Below are 17,949 nucleotides of genomic sequence, written 5' to 3' on the forward strand. Positions count from 1 at the left end.
CTCGCCTTAATTCAGTAATGAGTGCGGGGGGCGATAATTGAACTCGGCAATAGGCAAATTGCCGGACCAGTCTCTCCCGTCTATATCGCGATTACCTTTTCACTGCTCGAAAACAAATAACGACTCTACAACTTCGTGCTAAGACCGACTATTCTTTGCATGTAATTCGTATGCCAGATATTTCTTATCAACATCTAAATTGAACCCTCGTACTTGGTAGCAGAGTCTGGTATGTATTCGATATGGATCTGACTGGGTTGACGTGATCAAAACGATAAATGGACGTCGCCGGCACGCCACAGATTTGCATTGCGTCCGTCGTGCTGTCAGTTCCATACGATTCACTTCCTCCGTAGCACGTTTTCATATAATTGACTGGAATGCGACCATGCGTTTACGATCGATATGGGATGTGCGTGGATATTATGTTGTATAGCTTTTGCCCGCGACTTCGTTCGCGTGGAATAGTGACTCCCGGCAAATTTTTGGTTTTAACCAAATAGTTCCCGATCTCGCGGGATCTCTTCAAAAATGAGATGTGGAAGATATTCTAGGGAACTCTTCAAAAATCAACATAATGAGTTGATTTTTGAATTTAATAGATGTATACTCACTTAGGGCATTGAAAAAATAGTTTAAAAACGGACTTAAACTAAAGAAATATTATAATCTTTCCGAACTTAAGATGAAAACTAACTTAAAACTAAAGAATTAAAGAAAGCTACGAATTACGAATTTATAACAATTAAAAAAGAAATTATATTACAACCTATCCTCTATGCTATAATAACCAAGCTTAAACTAAATAATTTAAAAGAAACGACTTAAATCTAATTAGTTTATAAATTAGCCTTACAATTTTATTAAACAAACTAACTACAGTAACTACTAATAATCGATATCAAACCAAACCTAACCAGGAAAACCCAACAAATAATCTTATTAATTGACAAATACAACGAAACCAATTTAGAATATACGAAACAGCAGGACCACTACAGACAAACAATCATACGACTGATAATACACTTATTCCACGATAGTACCGAAGCGCTCGGCCGATACCCAACCAAATGAATGTAACGAAACCATAGCGCGATCTATTTCGATCCCAACGCCATCTATCGAGGATAAAGACAACTTGGATTATTTATTTATACTCCGTTCGGGCATTTTCTTTGTACTAAAAGTTTAATTATATTGATATTATTTTTTTCATACCTTTTTACTATTTATTTACTATTATTTACTATATATTTTTGAACTACTATATATTTTTGAAATAAAAACTATCCTATGTCCTTTCTAAGGTTTTAAACTATGTCTGTACCAAATTTCAACCAAATCCGTCAAATAGTTGCGGAGATTAATGGTATAAGCATAGAATAGTGTTCGACGTGATTCTTTAATTTGACATAACTTTTTTATTTATGAACCGATTGACATGAAACAAACATTAAATGTTAATTGAAGTATACCACAATATATTCGTGAAAACCGCATCCAACTCGGATCAGCCGTTTCTGAGATTAGCGCGCACAGACAAACAGACAAACAGACAAAAAAAAAGTTAATTACATTTTTGGGTTCGACATCGACATAACAATAACCCCTGCTATTTTTTTTATTTTTATTTTCAATGTACAGACAGCACTTTTCTACGATTTTATTATATGTATATAGATTAAATATTAATGCTTTTATGATCTTGCTGTAACTAATGGAAATATAAGTCTACATAAAGGTGTAATGGTTGAACTAGCCATTTATCATAGCACGGATAATTTGAGTCGCGAGGAGGCGGAGACGCGGTGTCAATTTAACTGCCGGATGACTCCAAAAGTGACAATTTCCTCAACTGTCATCTCCCTCTTTATTGTGTAATATACCCCTGTATTTACAGAAGCGACATGATTCTGTTCTCGCGATTATTTTATAGACAACCAATTCAAGTAGTGATACACAATACCGAGAAGAAATCCTTAAAGGTAGTGCGAACAATGAAGTTTCTTTGGGATTTATTTGTGTTGATTCCATAACTCTTTGGGGATTTTAGTTAGCTAGTAGTCGTTGAGTTAACCTGTCGGTCACGTTTGCTATGCGGCATGTTATTAAACTGAAATAGTTCATGACGCTCATGGTCACATGTGGCTCTCAAACGCTCGAATCGGTTTGGTCGTGTCCGACGATGTTTTTATTGTCGTCCCTCGCCACTCGTGTGTCAATGTCGTTCACTTTATTAATTTGAACAGACATACGTCCGTGACACTGGTAGCTCTCACCGTTATCACTGTCCGCTCTGGTTTTAACTAGATATCGTTCGAGTGTTCCACGTCATCAGCATTATCCATGTTGTTTTTGCACTAATAAATAAAGTTAGCGTTTGTAATTTGCTCTAAAGCGTCGACGTAAACTCTGGCTTGCCGTGTTTTAGTGGTTGGCTCCCCGCCAGTGCCTGCTCCCCTCGTATCGATCTCAAAACTGGCAACGTTACCACCAGACGCCTGAACAATGTGACCGTTAAGGAATCTGTTCCACACTGTTATCCCTCTTATCTTTACGCGTTTGCTTTATCAACAGTTAAAACGAGATAAGCCGGTTTACGTCAAGATCAAAAGAATTGAATACGAGTTTAATTTCTATCGAAAGTTTTATGCTTTTTTACTAGTTTTACAATTCAATGCGTATTGTAATTGTTGTAATCTAATTCACCACAATACCGACACAAAGGTCGAAAGGGCTGCACAAAAAGTTCGAATAAAACTCTCATTTATGTTGTTTGTTCGTTTTCTGAGCATTCAAGCGAGAAGGGGCTTCCTGTTCCGTTCTCGTGCCATACAATCGGTTTATATTACCCGCGACACGTAGATAAGACTAAATAAACTTTTCCTGCTTCTGTTACAGACATAAAGACGATAAGGACATCGTCTCGAACAATATCTCCTTTTAACAAGTTTGTGAAATATTCACAAGTTATTATAATTATATTCTTGTTTATGTTGTTCGCTGTGATTGGGATGCCGAACTCGCTAATAAGCCTCCCTTTGTCAAAGTGAAACATTGGAGGCATTTTCGTTTACGAAACAATTTCCAAGTAACGAAGTTCTTCAATGTTTCTTTATTAAGTACTTAAAGTGGAGCCTGACAGAAGAGCTTCGAAAATCAATTTGCGGTGTACCCGTCTTCGACGAACGCGGAGAACTTTTACTATGTTTTTCAATTACGCTTGTTCAAAGGAACACCCGATCTCCATTTGGTACGAAATGTAACCCCGCTTTTATACCCCAACTCAGACAAACAAGGTTGTTTATTGATACCCATCGATATACCTACGTTGGAACATTCGATATACAACGATAAAATTCCCTACTCGCGCCCATCAACAAATATTTATTTCAGAAACTTTTTGTGACCATTTTACTGCTGAATTAATGGCGCCAGTATTTTTGTTTTATAACGAGATTTATTGTGTGAGATCTAATCACATCGTTATAGTCCACCAAGGCCAGTACGATTTCCATACGAGCTGAGGTCCACACAATGTCATGAGTTAGTCAGACCAATGATATCATAGCAATGCTGCGGACTAGATAAACGATACTGAATTGATACTATTTTTATATCCACAACGAAAAGCTGGTGCTGCGAGGCCAAAAGAAAATTATATCATGCAATAATAGACCGTTGCCAAATTATATGCATTCTGTAAAGTACATTGAATAGAGGGTAACGACTAACGAGACTTTGTCCCAATTTTTCTTCGAGCTAATAATACCGACTTTCTCTGTTGAACTGTCGTATATTTTTATTGCTGTAATAATAAAGGTCTTATTAGAAACGTCTGTCATAAAGTTGCGGGCATGGCACGACCGTATAAAGCGGGGCTTTTGGTTTTGGTAGCAAATTGTCGCTGTCAGCTTTTTCTGAATAATCTTCTTTATGTTTGTTTAACTTTTTGTCAAAGGGATTCAAAATCACAACCCGTAGAGATTAAATCGCGTATTACTGTCAAATATTTGAATCTTAATTCTCTTAAATATTCAAAACATCTGTTTCTGTATAGATTTTAGTGGTTCAAATATTTCAAGGGTACAACTCTCATGTTTTTGTCTAAATTAGACGTGTGTAGTTTGGCGCTCTTCCTACACGTAAGACGTGTAAAGTCGGTATAAAATGTAACAGATACCACTCTGTCTAAACCGTTGTCTATTTCTGGACTCTGAACTAGACCGACAGATGTGTTACTTTCGAACAACCCTCGTATTTTCCGTCGGAAACAGATTACCTTTTTTCGGACCAATACAAAGCTACCAGTCCAATAAATTGAAGGTCCAATCTCTTTTCCTTTTTGTTTTTACACGATCCAAATAATTGTATCATACCAATCAGAGTTTTTTTATTTCTCCGGTATCCTTTTTGCGAATTTAACTTTGTTTCCCTTTTAAGCTTCTGAAGTCTTTTAGCGTTTATTCGTCTCTAGAGCATTTAAACCTGTATCCTCGAGCGTTCGTTCACTTACCGTGGATGTAGGTCAAGCTATTGTGTAGGTTCTCGTGTACAGCCTTTACAGATTTTCACAGTCAGCTGTTCTCAATGGAGTCAACGTTTCACTGCTACATCATTCAGCCATCTGTAGTTATGACTTCGGCTATTGTTTTGTCTCCCTTTCTCATTTCAATCACTTCGTTATTTTAATTTAGTAGGCTGAATGTGCAGTGGCTGCGGTATTGTGACTTACTGGTGCAATATGAAGCTCGCAAACAATAGATTTCCTAGCCATTATATCTTTGTGTTCAATGTGACTTAAATTCTCTATTCGAAAAATTCAGCTTTCTCAGTAAAGATATTTAAACGTTTTTATACTCTGGATATTATGCTTTTAGTTTAATAATATGCATTTCCACCGCTAAGCACTACAAAACCTTTTATTCAAAATGTTTTCCAACCCGCAATTTCATTTAAAATTTCCTCTCTACTTGTAGCTTCAACTAGTGAAACTCTGTCTACCTCAAAGGATTTTCTAAAATGTAGCGTTGCATTTGAGTTGGAGCTCATGAGTGCCTGACCCGAATCCACATCGACCCACTGGAAATAGGTCACGATCTTTGTTAAGCACTCCCTATTTTCGGCTTTGAATTTTCTGACTTACAGTTTACAATACCAGGCTTTGCGAGTAAATACTCGTTGTTATGAAGGACCAACTCATTTGTCAATAGCCTTCCGGATCACCGAATTACGAGGGTTGGGAAATTGGAATGTAATTCGTACAATCGTGTGATTTATCTTGGATTGATTCCAGTATCGGTTCTACCGTTGTGTGTTTTCGAATATACGAAATTTAATGTCAATATAAAAAAAATTTTTGCAGTGTTTAGTTAGGAGAGGGCGATTGGAAACGTAACCAAACCATACCGGATCTTACAGATACATGTTTATCTGAAGATATGTAATGCTAATTGTAAGATAAATCTCTTACACCTACGAGATGTTATACTCATACCTATACACTTTTCTTATTAAATACCTATTCAAAATGATCACGATTTGGCTATTGCTATTGCTAAGGAAAAATACTGATAGATCACACGCAGAATTACATACAGTTATTCAAATAACAATTTGGTATAAACAAAATTGTCGGTCGCGACAGCCGCTGGTCGTATATCAAAGCTACCTGTTTTATGACCATCGTTCGAACCACAGATTGCAACCAGAGTAAATAACGGTATATTTAGATTTTATACACATCTACATATCTTCAAATAAAAATTCAAACTCGAGTTTTTATTCAGATCGCTGTGACTATGATTGTTAGCTGAAGCAGCTGCTGAAGGTTTTAATTTTAAAGTCATTTCAGTTTTACTATTCACAATAGAAGAAGTATTGGAAACCGTATTTTAATTGCCGATTGATAAAGCTATAAAAATGTCATTTGTGGTGTCATAAAGATAAAAATGCACTTAAGCCAAAGATGTAAACAGGATTAATAATATTTAAGAACGTTTACAACAATGGATAATAAACTTGTGATACTAAATAATAAATATCTTTTGCAAAGATACACCATATGCTTGCAATTAAAAGTTACATCGCAGCAATGTTATTTAATATTGGTAGATGACGATTAACATACAAGAATAAGATTACTTTTACGATTTTATTTATTATTCATTTATGCAACATGTAGTACAACATCGCCTACGTCTGTTTCTAATATATTTCAAAGTATTTATACAATGAATCATAGAAACTCATGTGATATCGTTACGCTTGCAATCGCATAGGTGGTTGGCCTCTATTACAAGTCAGTGTAGTGCAAGGACTTTTACTTATAATGTCCGTTTATTATTGAAATGTTTGCTATCTATAATTGTGTCAATGCTAATGTTTCTTTTGTTGCATGACTGTATCTGTAATTATTTGCACATGTCTTGATAGCTTGTTAATTGTGATATTTACTTCCATGACTCAAGTTTTCTGTTGTTTCTATTTGAATCTCTGTTGAAAATGTTAACATGAAACAGGTCTTTGCTACCTCAAGTCATAAGTAACGCAAATCTTTGAATAAGACTGTTTGTTTAACAGCATAAACCTACAGCACGTGATAATAGTGAGAGCATACAGCACTATTTGTGCCCCTAACTGGCAGGTCGTTGCCATGTAACACAATACATTTGTCATTGCTTTTGGCAGATGTCAATGTTAGGCTTTTGAGCACGTTCGCGACCACACATACATATATCGGGTTCGTATTGTGTGCTCTACATAAATATTCTCACAAATACAGAAAGAATTTCGGTGAATACGCGAAATATTATCACATTTCCATACAGATCCGATTGCGTTAATAGCTTCTGGGACATCCCTGAGGAGTACCTCAGGGAGCAATACTGGGCTCGACCCTTATTTTGGTAATTTAATAACTCTTATCCCTTGTGAAATCACCAAATAAATGTCTTTAAACATATGTTAATACAATTACGTGTGTATAAATAGATTCTTTGTTAAAAAAATATGGTTCTGCTTGAAGAAAATGAATCCTTATTGCAACGTTTTATATCCATAAAACTGGAAAAAGACATTGTTGTGTTCGTTGCAAACAGAGTTAAATAATGTTTTAATTGCATTAATAAAATCCTCGTGTGTAAGATCCGTTAGGTCAGATTATTCTTTGAATTGTCAAATGGCATGACTGTTCACATAAAATTGTATACTACCGATTCAATCATTTATGTCATTGGGTTCATAATAAAATTCGTTTTTACTGCTATTATGTCATTATAACTAAGAAAGATTTAATACATAATATTTTTAGTATCGTTTAAGAAATGTATTGAATATATAGGTTATTTACTAGCCACAACGATCTATTTATGCTATATTTATTGACGTGTTATTTCACTGCGACAATGGCTAGTTCGTCATACTCGTGTGAAAACAAGTTATAATTTGCAGTCGTGATGATACGTACCGAGTCAAGGTGATTTCTGCAAATGCTTTCTTAAACGTCAACAATGTATTATTTATAAGAGAAACGCGTGAAGATGTATAAGGTAAAGCCTGTGAGTGAACAGAATTTTGACGAGATTTTGGCAGCGGTATGAAACTCGAATCGCTTTCTGAAGATATTTATATTTATTTTGGCCTACGTATTCTATGTATTTTTATTTATGTCGGGTTTTCCGATTTTGAAATTTACAGTCAACGAACTTGACACTAATCCAAAAGCTATTGTTTACAAATTGTGTAAATGGTGTACAAAATATTTTGTTTTTATTATTATTCATGCTGAAATTAACTGTCGAATGTCTAAAGGAAGTTTAATGCAATATCTTTGTCGACTTAATACCTGTAAAAGGCAAATGTCCTGATGAATGAACATTGCCCACCATTATTATATACCAAAGGCCTTGTTAGGCGCAAAATGTATCCAACCTGAAAGTTATGGGTCGATTGTTTCAAATAACCCATTCCTTATAAGTGCCTGTTACGCGATTAACGTTAAAGGTTAATTTAAATAAACACCAAAGAAATTGTCAAATGAACCTCGCAATGATTTGAACACATTATTAAATCCTATAATGAAACGTAGTTCAAATAACAATTTTCAATATATTTATCGTACGAGGTTCTCCGTCGCGTCTCCAATTTCCACTCTTGTATATAAACTTGAGCCAATGTTAGGCAGAGGTGACGTCTACTTAATGAGATTCCAAATTCAATCAAGAAGTTTAATTTCACTCCTAGGTGACGACGGTAACTGCCTCCACTGATGAAGTGCTAACTTCAAAGTTCAGTTTCAAGTTATCCACAAGTTCTATCTTAGAGTCTTTGAAGATATGTTGTTCCAATGGTTAAGTGGGGCAACAAGTTTTAATTAAGTCTTCTGTCGGTATTTGTATTTAGTATTTTCATCGTATTACCTATAGTTACGTATTTATCATCTAGTTTCATCATGCCCTCTTCTGTTTTCCAATTTAATATTTGGCTGTTGATTTTTTAAATGTTTCGTTTACCTCTTTCACATTTAGTCACCTATAAATCTTAGCAATGCATTTGACCTAGAACAAAAATAGCTATCGATTAATCACAGTTGACTGAAATAGCATAGATATCACAAATATTCAACCGTTCGAACGGTGAGTAGGTGTGAATGTGTCCAAAATGTGTGACAGATAAACAAGTAACAAATGACGTATAAAAAAGCAAACTATGTATAAATCCTACCAATGACTATAGACATGGTTTTTGTAATTAACGTAAATGAGGATTTCATTCGGGACAAGGTTGTCAAAGGCATGTTTTCTCAAGTTGTTTGATGTAACAATCTTCATTTTGCAATGTCTTAGAATTTTCGGTAAAACCTCAAAGTATTCATATTCATATTCATATTCATATTCATATTCATTTATTTGCTTTCCACAATGTATGTACAGAGATGTTCTTAAAAGTAAAAGTAACAATTATGGACCCAGTTTGGGCACAGCAATTTTAAAGATATACAATACAGGCTTAATAATTATAAGTACTCATACGTCTGATGGGAAATTTCGATTTATTCTGAGTAATCTGATAACTACATCATTTTTATCATCGATCCCCGCGTTTACATATTCACCTTCCGCAGACGTATTTTCTACAGTCAATTTCCTATCTTTAAGTGTTATTTCATCACACTTTTTGATAGAAAATTCTAACAGTCTATTATATTTTTTTCTCATATTCATCTTGGGCCGCCTTCAAAGATGTATGTATAGTTCCCAAGTCAAGTGCGGTCACTTATTTATCATCCGACCCTTGGGGCCACGTCTAAAAGGACCCCTGTATTTCCCTATGGTCCTAAGTGAAGATAATTTGGGAAACATATTGACAGTGCTTTTAGATCTTATGTTCTGTAATGTTAATGTACTTTTGGAATGTTCTTAGAAATTTGAATGACTTTATTTATTTTCATTGGTAAAGAGATATAGCGAGAGTAAAGGTTATTTAATTATTACAAACAGTTTGAAAGGGTTATTTAACTGAATTACTTAACGTGGACCTCTAGTTAGCCATCAAAGTGACAATTAACCCCTCACACACAAGTTCAGCATATACATAGACACGCCCATTCAGTCCTCCATTGATCTCCAAAGCGTTAACGATATCCAATTTAATTCAGTTATCTAGTGGAACTAGTGGAAGATTCAATTAACTACGACCGAGGAACTAGGGATCCCCTCCCTCTAGTCAGACAGGTTCGTAGATAAACCGTATAAATGCATCCGTTGGGGCGTCCGTCTGTCACATCCCGTCGATTTAGCCAGTCTATTCGAGAAAAGGGTAGAGAATAAAGACTGATACGGGTTTATCTGGGACGATGTTCGTCTTTGAACCTTCCAAGCGAAATTTACGAGTTAGAAAAGAAAATTCTTTTGGAACGTCAACACCAGTACAGTGATTTTGAAGAAAGCTGGAGTAAAAGTTTTTATAACGGCAATTAAGCAGCATACAGATATCTAAAAATATACATACCATAATAAATACCAAACACTGCCAATATCATAAAAACGGTAAACACAAAGAATCCATAATACTCTCATTCATTTACTTAAACTTTATCAACACGTAGCTTACGTCAAAGGGGCTGCATTAAAGTGGATCAAATCGTATAAACGAGTGTTACTAAACGGTCTACGTCCATACACGTACTAACCAGTATCGCCATGTGCTTCACGTTACGAAGCCAACACGTCATATCTTACTGTATCTATGCCGATAAAATTTACGTAAAAACAAAGGCTTATGTCCCGTCTGTTGATACCAATATCATTACACTTTTATTTCTGTTTTTATGGCAGCCATTCCTTCGGTAAACACTGAATTGGATTGTTTTCAAATGTCAGTCAAAAATGTGCTGGCAGCTTCTCACTATAATTTAAATGTGACACAAATAGTGATCATTTATGATGGGTGGTCTATAGTAAGGCATTCTCTGCCTCCATCTCTTACTAGTCTTGTATCATTAAAGTTCATTTTTCCTTGTTGACATTTTTTCTGTAGAAGCATTAAAACCGGATTACTATTAAATTCGTAATGCATACAATAAAAAGTAGATACGAAAAGCAAATGTTTGCGCACCTCTGCTTAATCCTCTTTAAATATTTTTGCATAACAGTGTGAAAATTTACATGTGGAACGTTGACAGACGGTAAAATAATATAGTCTACATTATTCATAGCATTGAAATATTTGTTTAATGACAGTAACGTCCATTTGTCGAGTTTCCGAACAGCTTTTGCAGTACGTAAGCAAAATTTTTTGTTCATCCGGCGTTAACTGGAAACTGAAAAGCTTTCGTAGCCCAATTATTGGAGCGTTGACAGTTTTTTTTTTCGCGGAAACTCGTCGGTTCGCAACTTCGCTCTTCTGGGATTAAAGTTTCAGTTTTGTTGTTTTAAGTGCTCTGTAGTTTATAGTTTTTATCTATTTTTGGCAAAGGCTTCGTTTTTAAAGTAGTCAGTAATTACGTTAAAGATCTGTTCATTATTGACTCTATTCAAAACTGAGTCTAAGTCAAATATTGAATTTGATGCAACCTCATTAAAATTAACATCCGCATAAATCCATTAACTCTTTGTTTGAATACACCAGTCATTAGTATAATAAGTGGGTATTGTTTAGCATTATCGACAATTTATTATTTATTTCCTACTGACATATTTGCATCTTGTCTATCACGAACTTTTCAACCATCGATCTTAAAATATCTATTCTACTGACTTCGTATCTCCTTCAACGCCGATTATTCAGAATGCATTAATAGTTACTACGGTATGCTCACTAATCTATCAGTGTTGCAATCTTTTAAACAGATATGATATCACTATACTTACCTCTGAGTGGTCGGAACGTGTGTGGGCAACACTTGAAAACAGTTATAGCTACTATCATAACCTGTATGTCTAATGGATAAGCAAGTATATTATTCTCCACCAGACGCCCACAGTTCGTCATGAAAATGGCCTTCTAAAGCAGCCTGAATATTATCAACATTCCAACTATAATGATGATAAACGAGGCTTGCTTGAACTATTATAGAAACAATATCTGAATTCATATTAGTGCCTCTATTCAAATCCATCTTACTGACAAAAGCTCCATTTCAATCTCAATCTGAAATTCTATCTCAAAGCAAGTTTGTTAACGGTTCATTAGCGTGTTCGTTATAGCTATTAATGAGGCGATTGTTCTAAGCTGTAACTATATCCCTCACAAGGTAAATAAATGCTTAATCGAGTGGAAATATCGCGATAAATCCTTGAAAATCATGCGTAACTTTGTGTATAGCGTTAAATGTCACCATTATACGGGTTTTACACATGATGCATACACATGAGTTGTTCTATTTTTGTAGAAAATGTTTCGATTCGTTTAATTTCAAGAGATAACTTGAAATCAGTATTTGAATCGACTTCCATTCAATGGAATGACGTGACTCTGCGTTTCGATACTGAGCAAAATTAAAAATAGAAATCTATCACTGTTCTTCCAAAATAAAAATTCGCGAAGAGCGTAAGAAAAGTAATGAAAGTAGCATCAGATAAAATAGAAGATGGATGATGAAAGAATAATAATAAAGGTTTCAAAGGTAAACAAAATTTCTCGACTCAGCTTGAAAATATTACTTGTCATATGAATGATAAATCGGAAGAGATCAAAATCAATTCATCGTTATTGGATTGAATGGATAACTGATATGCAGAGTAACCTTCAACTCAACATAATATGGAAAATTTATTAACCAAATAATCTCTTGGTTTATTGTGTGATTTAGAGTATTCTTCAGGATAAATTTATTGTATCATTACTAAGTCTGTTAAGTCGTCGTCTTTACCATTTCGTTATCGCCGCTTAATTTCAGTTTCAGCCTAGTTCTCAGAAAGTTAATTTATTATTCTATCTTTCACTACTTTTAAATTCAAATTACTATATTATGCTTCAGTGTCTATTTAATTAGTAGCTACCTTTGAAGTTTATAATGTTATACGATTATTCATCGGGTCGCCTTTATCTTTTATTTCGTCATTTATAGTACCATTTATTTACTTAATGCTCAATATTAGTATTTATCTATCTGTCGTCTGTCACTATTGCTATTAAATGTTATATTTATCATATCTTTAATCCTAACCGATTTATATGCAATATTTTTTTATTATAGTCTTGCATTTTGTAATTGTTTGTATCTAACTTTATCTTAATCACAAATATTTTGTTGTTTTAAAACTACTCACGTGTAGTTTTATTGATGTTTTTTCATTGTAATTTTAGATATTTATTAATGACATACTCGAAAATACCTAGAATATTTCTATCTCGTTTGAAGATATTAAAGTGTTGACCTTTGGAATGCGACTGTTAATTTAATAAAACGTATATGGCTTTAAAGGTTGCAGTAAGTAATGCACTAAATTGGATCGATACAGCGTTAGCATGACTGACAATTCGCACGCTCATTAAGCTCCATAATTATCTATGACTCAGTCCGATTGTACAAATACGTTACTTTATGGATCATTACGCTTGATTAATATGGTATACAAATGTGTATTATGACTTAATCCTAAATCTTCAGTTTTAATATTATTCCCTTCTAGATAAACAGTAGCTTAGATAGAAACGTCTACGTCTAAGAGCACTTGCAAACCTCTTAGCCTTTAAACATATTCGATGGAAGAGATAAAAGCCGTCGCAGCCTCTATTTTTGCAACGTCATAGAACTTCTTATCCAGTAAGTGCTTGATGTACCTCTACTACACACATCACTTTATATTTGTTGGCTTTCTTCAAAAAAATCCATTTCTTTCTATCCTTCAGTAAAATTTGTTTGCAGACGAATTCAGTGAGTTTTTATCTATGACTCATTCGTTTCACGAAAAGAAATAACTTAAATCTAGCCTAGTCATAGTGACAATAAAAACGCCATAAAATATATGTTTATTTTGTGCTATCTCATTGATGGGTAAAGAGTAGAACTTTGGTCCTTCGATGACTAATTTTCTGATGAAATTCTTGTGTATATACTCATATTGTATATGCATTACCAGGTGCACACCTATGTTCGAGTCTATCTATTGCAACTCTTACTAGAATTAAGTCATTTCAAATGTAAATATCCACGATTTGCATGTACTGTCGTCGTAAACATTATTATTACTTTAATAGTAATGGGTTTTCTTCTATGTAGTAAAATTAATTTCCATAGTCTAACATGGCAGAGATATGTTTAGTTAGCTATTTTAATTTTGCTATTTACAATGTTTTGTTAGAATAAAAAATTACCTTTATTGGTGTTCTTAGTACTTTATCCTGTTAAAAATCATTAACTTTAGCTGTGTCACCGAGATTAATAAATCCTTTTTCAATTTTTAAATCTCCTCTATTTACGTGTCCCTAGACATGTAGTCTGTCTGTATTGTTATACACATCGTAAAACGTAAGTCTTATCTCGCACGAAATTGATAACAGTTGTAGTACATTTTATTTTAAACTTAATCTTGAAATGACTGTCTGTTTCAATTTCTTTATTAGTCACATGTAAATCTTTAGAATCATCGAAAACATATTTGTGTTCTTTTATCTTTGTGCAATATTCAGTATTCATCATCTAGTCATTTGATATAGACATCTTAATGATTTATATCGCCTAATCTTTTAGAGGATGAGTAACATCCGAACTTGTGGACCAGTAGTCATTTCCTTTTTAAGATTAGATCTTAAGTACATAGATGATGATGATGACGATCATGATGACATTCTCACTACCAAAGCTACATCTAACATCATCATTCCTATAATAAAATTCACAGACCAGTTTTACTTACATATTTGGTAAAATTCTTAGTGTCTAGTGAGCGTGATATTTGGGTTTTATGTAAAAGGTTACCGGTCAAAGTCCGCTGTCCTCACATGAATGAACGTTGTTTGGGTTCAAAGTTTGTAAATATTCGTGATAGAGACTAGTTAGAACATGTGTAGTGCAATAGGGTAATAAAAGGTACACCGACTTTATAAAAGCCTGGGACAGATCTAAAATACACACGAAACCCATTGCAAGGTACCGCTACGGTTGAAAATTAACAAAAAACATTGCTAATTCTTCCGGGATAAACGCATAATGAAGATAAATGAAACACGATACAAGTCTAAAAATAATTAATCCAATATCATTATTTTTTAATTAAGCCCTCGCACAAAATTTGGAACTTCATAAAATATCATTTTCCCTAAAACTTTTCCTTTGTCTCGGGCAATTTTTTGCTTTCACATCTCTGTTGGCATATTACATGAATATTTCACGTTTGGTTTGACTTGAATTATTGTTTTGTGTCACCAAGGCTTTCTGCCTGAGGGAACTTGCGAGAAAGGGTTACATTTCAACATATTTCAGGGAATTATGATGGCGCTTTGAAATGCCTTTGTTTGCCAGTTACTATATTGTTCTTTCTGTTTTTAATTTTATTATTATAGACCTTTTGATGATGTGATGTCCCTTTTGCTACTTGATTCTGTTAACAGTCCCATTAACTTGTATTCGACACTACATATCAATGTCTTTCATCGATAGACTTGAGGTCAACCTATGGCTGAATAGATGTTTTGAAATAGTGAAACGATTTAAAATAACAAACTAAAATAATTCACTATTCATATTTCGTGTTTTAAGTAAATAACAGTAACTACAGAACGTTAACACTATTTGAAACGTTTTTGCTATATTGTCACGGTCGGCCGTAGACACTAAATATTTCATTGAAATGTATTTAGAATTAATAGCTCCATTATATTTTTATTATACAGTCATTACAGCTCGTTTTGTGCTTAGATATATTTAAACACAAACATAAATAGGCCTATACAAATATTGCTGGCAGTTACTGAAGTCATTTTCTTTTAAAAGGCAGAAAATTACGTTGTTTCCAAGGTGTTTTAATAAGGCTTTTACTTTAAAAGCACCACTTTATGTCCCTAGTTTCAGACTGCTTATATTGTAAAACAAAATTGCTCCAAGAAAGTTACGACTAAGCTGGAAAGCCCTAGAAAATTCAAAGTTATTCTTAAAGTAAATGAACTCTGCACCTTTTGATGAATTTTTCCACCGTTGGAAAATTTCTATTTACGTGTTCAATCCTTGGTACTTAAAGGTCATATGCTAGTTCAACCTTTGTTTGTACACGTGGATCATTTTGCTTGTTTAAGGTGGATGCAGTTGGAAATATAGCATTATGTATGTTGCCAAACACTTGAAAATTACTGTGTTTAATTTCTGCCATTGAAGAATTTGGTTTCCATGGCCCAATTTTGTAAAGTTTCATCTAATCATTCTTGTTGTACGTATTAACAATCCTGTCAATGAAGAATTGAATAGTTCTAAGTATATGAACATTTCTACAATTAATATTACCAACACGAGTTTAGCATTATTTGATTTAATGTCTTTCACTTCTCCCACGATGATAAAAGAAAATATACTCCTAGCGAAGTCAGAGTTTACTGCGGTGTTAAAGTTTTACGATTGTCATCAAGTTGAGTAATACCTAGACTGTTTCGGTTTTCTGTTGTAGCTCCTATACTAACGGCTTTAGAATCTTCTAGAATGCCCTAGATAATTCTGTTATTTTTATACTTTCGTTTCTTTGTTTAAAGAATGCCAGCTGTCCTAATTGATGGGACATTTTTAATGAAACGTTGTTTTGTTTGACCTGATATTATCCGGCTGTTGCCTCTTCGATCTTGCCTCTTAAGTTAATACGAGTTACAGTTGAAATTAATTCATCTTTAGTTTCTACGTCATCGTGAAATTTATTTGTGTTCTTAAAAATATAAAGCATTACATCCACCTTGAGAGTCGTGACAAAGGTTGCATAATTCCAATGACATTCACATAGTAACCGTCGTAAAGGTCTAAATTGCTTAATGGTTAGATTAGGGCATTGGACTTTGGCCGTCCATTCAATCGTATCAAATATTCACCAGCTTCATCGAACAGGTGGTTCCATCTACCGCAACAAAGTGTAAACTCGCTTTGTATTTGTTTATTGTTAAAAGTGCCAGTTTCCTTACGATGTTTTCCTCCGTTCGGAATTGGTGATAAATCTAAATATAAACTGCGTGTACGTGTTTCATAGGGTTCTGGGCTTTGGAACGTGGCTTTTGTAGTTATTGCTGTCGCTTTAGAGAAAAATCTTTTATTCCAATGCTTTGTTAGCGGGAATTACTGTCGCTATGTGAAATGTATTTGGTTTCACGGACTTAGATCAAGGCTTGTGCAAAATTTAATACTTACATATATTGACTAAGCGCATTAATGTATTCTTTAATAGAACTAGCAGAAACTATAAGTCATTAAAATAGCAAAGCTGTTAATTTACTTTCATTCCTAGGAAAGTCTTAACATATACGTGTTGGTCTTAAGAAAGTTATTTAATATGACGAGTTGGCCTCTTAAGGACCAGAGGTATCTAAATCAACGACTTTTATAGGCCTATAACCAGTTGAATCGTTTCTACGTGCACCGTGTACCATCCTAAATGGTGTTTCAGCCGATATAAGGAAGGCCCTAGCAATATATTTGGCGTGAGCTTATAAGCTGTCCCGTATAAAGGTGCCTCCATTTGCGCCAGGGGTGAAAATTTACGGAAAGGCGTACCTATATTGCGACGTTGAAATGACTTTACCCAACATATTTCGGTGTATTTCTGTTGCGTATATCTTTTCCTTGGATGTCATTGCTTTTCATATAGGTAATACAATGTGACTGATGAAAAACTATAAAATGAGATTACAACAGAAGTCTCAGATGGTTCTAGTTTTATATTAGTCTGATAAAAAAAAGCTAAGACCTTGAAATCTGTTCATCTTATTTTGTTTCTTTGAACGAATTTCGACTCAATTTGTTCAAACTCACGTTTGAAACCCAAAATAGTTCCTTAATTTAGATTTTTTATTTATAAAACGTGTCAGCCGTATTTGACAGATTCCAAAGATCACAACCTTCATGAGTCACTGTTATCTTTAACCAGATGACTTTGCAATTTCTGAGTCATCGTCCAAATATCTGGCTTAAATTGGTTACAGGTTCAACTGAGATAACCTTTGCTTTTAGATTATCATGATGTCAGAGGTCAAATATATATTTTTATCAAATAAGAGAATCATTCATAGTAACAAAATCCACATTTTTTTCCATGGTATGGACATCTATGAGTCTATTATGTTCTTCGGACCATCGAATACTTTTCAGCTTGTTTTCATTTCGACTTACAGTTTGCTGTTTGGTTTCGACTAGACCGCACGTATCATGACTACTAGTAAGATAAATTTATTTTAGTCAACCTCAGTCCGCATAATACCAACTGTTGAAAAAATACAACTCGGTGTAATTAGAACACTATCATCACAATAATA

The 17,949-nt window shown here is 34.1% G+C and overlaps 1 protein-coding gene across 9 annotated transcripts in view; it reads left to right on the forward strand.

Moving 5' to 3' along the window:
* The window catches only part of LOC118273115 (GTPase-activating protein skywalker), an 89,753-nt gene that overhangs the window by 40,773 nt on the left and 31,031 nt on the right, over positions 1-17,949 (forward strand). The gene's annotated exons all lie outside the window — the stretch shown is intronic.

The sequence above is a fragment of the Spodoptera frugiperda genome, chromosome 1 (genome assembly GCF_023101765.2).
Source record: "Spodoptera frugiperda isolate SF20-4 chromosome 1, AGI-APGP_CSIRO_Sfru_2.0, whole genome shotgun sequence".
NCBI classification, from domain to species: domain Eukaryota; kingdom Metazoa; phylum Arthropoda; class Insecta; order Lepidoptera; family Noctuidae; genus Spodoptera; species Spodoptera frugiperda.